The sequence below is a fragment of the Pinus tabuliformis genome, chromosome J (genome assembly GCF_031772625.1).
Source record: "Pinus tabuliformis cultivar Carrire ecotype Pingquan chromosome J, CPIR1, whole genome shotgun sequence".
Classification (NCBI taxonomy): Eukaryota; Viridiplantae; Streptophyta; class Pinopsida; order Pinales; family Pinaceae; genus Pinus; species Pinus tabuliformis.
Window position 1 is genome coordinate 18799230 of NC_142295.1, and position 2921 is coordinate 18802150.

The window sequence follows — 2921 nt, forward strand, 5'->3', positions numbered from 1 at the left end:
AAGTATTCATGACATAGTGTACAAACTTAAAAAAACCCTTTTACAACCAAATCTTAACAATATTATAAGGTACTCTCAGTTACTTTAAGACATTCCATTAATTTGGCAACGCCCAGGCCCCATGAGAAAAACCATGGGCCGTACTGTGAGAAAAACCATGGGCCGTACTGTAAACATTCAATGGGCAGTGTTATAAACGTTGGTTCTGTCATGCAACAAATTACAACCCTTTTCTGTACAGTAACAGCCATGGACGAGCTGTCATGCAATAAAAATACAACTAAATTTATTATTAACACCATCACTAACTGAAAATATGAGAGCGTTGAATGAAATAAATAAAAAAGAGATTATCTCAAATGAAAACAATAAAAACATTGAATGAAATAAATAAATAAAAAACACTCTATTTGTAAATGTAATACAGTGTTGACCTCCAGAACTTACGATGCTGGTAGAATAAGAGGAAAAAGAAATCAATTAATCTAATTTAAAACAAATATATTTAAAATAATAAATTATTTTTGTTTCATAATATAAATATGATATATATATATATGATATATAGTGATTTAATGTTTGGTTGAATTATATTTTAATTGGCTGTAAATGTAATATCCAATGTGTTATATAACAAGGTCGCATAACTAGTATTTCCTGCAGCTTAGTTTAATGATTGAATTTTAAAAGATATGAATAAAGTATTTATGACATAAATTTGGATGTCGGAGCTCAGTTTAAAATATATATATATATATTTTTTCGTGATTGATTGTGTATAAAAATAATGAAGTGTAAAACTTTTTTTGTTTTTTTAATTCATATTCTTTAATACTTAGGGAAATCATTGGAGCCAACGCATATTATTTCATGTTTTGTTATTCATCATTAACGGAAATTTATATACGCTTAGCATGTTCTCCCATGTGCAACTTTATTATTTATTTGCAAATATAATTGTAAATTTGTATTTGATGAATTTTTGTTAAAAATGAACACATAGAACCAATGGAACCTTTGTTATAACATTAAATGCATGACAACTAATAATGTTCAATGTAATATTAATAACCATTCCATTCAAATCAATGTTAAACTCAAATTTGGTGTATTATTTGATAAAGATACTTTGAATGGTTATATTTATATATACATATATAGAGAGAGAGAGCAAGTTCACTCATCTTAATAATATACAATTGGAGATTTGGGTTTGCTTAGAATGTTCTCCCAATGTTCAACTTTACAAAGATAAGATATTACAACATTTATTTTATATGAGATTAACACAACTAAAAATAGTTAAAATGTAAAACAAATTTTACAATAAATACATAATTTTAATATGAAAAATAATAGTTATAAGAAGAGCTTCGGCGTAAATCACATATAGAAAGACCTTTGTCGACGTTTCGAACCAGCAAGTGTGGCTCATCGTCAGGACAAGTTGAAGAAATAGATCCAACTTTGCATGTTAAATAGTCTGAGCAGGGCCTCCAACGGCTATCTAGATCAACGGCTAGCTTTGACCTAGGGACATTCAAAAAGTCAAATTGATCATTAAAAGGAAGATGACCATACCTATATATAAATATATAATTATATAAATGAAATAATTTTAAAAGGTGTTTACGTTATTAATTAGTTAAAAATGTATAATTTAATAATTAAAATTTTTTAATTAAATGGGAATTAGTTAAATTGAAGACCTAACTTTTGTATAAAATATAAATAGAGTAAATGTAAGATGATAGTTAAATAAAACAAATAAATAAATAAATAATAATAATAATAAAAATAAGCAAATAAATACATAATAATAATATATCTTCATTAATTAATATATATATATATATATATATATATATATATATATATATATATATATATATATATAATTAAAAATAATATATATAAATTAGTTACCAAAGAAATAACAAAATAAAAATAATGATAATAATACAAATAAGAAAATAAACAATGATAATATATATTTGTTAATAAATAAATCAATTATAAATTAAAAATAATAATATATAAAAATTAGTTACGAAAAAATTAATAAAATACAAAAATAAATAAATAATAATAATAATAAAAATAAATAATAATAATAATATATATTCGTTAGTAGATAAATAAATAAATTAAAATATATATTAAGATATATATAATAACAATATATATAAATTAGTTACGGGAAAAAATAAAAATAAAGAAAATTAATAATAATAAAATAAATAAATAATAATAATAATAAAAATAAAAAATTTGTTAGGATTATAAATATCGATAATAATCAGGGAAAAAAGAGCGATTCAAAATAAAAATAATCAAATAAATATATAATAATAATAGTAATATATATTTTTTAATAGATCAAAAAATCAAAAAATTAAAATATATATTAATTAAAATATATATATATATATATATATATATATATATAAAATAATAATAATAAAAATAAATTAGTTACGAAAAAATAATAAAATAAATAATAATAATAATAATAATAAGTAAATAAATATTGTTATGATTATAAATACCAATATCAATCAGGGAAAAGGAGCGACTCAAAATAAAAGGAGAAGGACCGGACAGAGTCCAGAGCAAGAAGGATAAACCCTAGATGAAAGAGGGGGGAAAGACTAAGATGAAAGGGCAGGGATCCAGCATCTACTGATCTTCCAGTCGTCATCTCTATTGAGATTGTTAGGCCTTCTTTCGATCTCAATAGCTTCCTTGAGTTTACGATGATGGAACTGGGAAATTTTGGCAACAACCTTAGCCTCCTCAATACAAACCTGATATTTTTAAAACACTATATTTTAAATTGAATTCAAATTATAATACATAATTTAAGACAAATTCAAATACAATTGTCACATACCCATGAGTAAAAATTACAAAAAGAAATA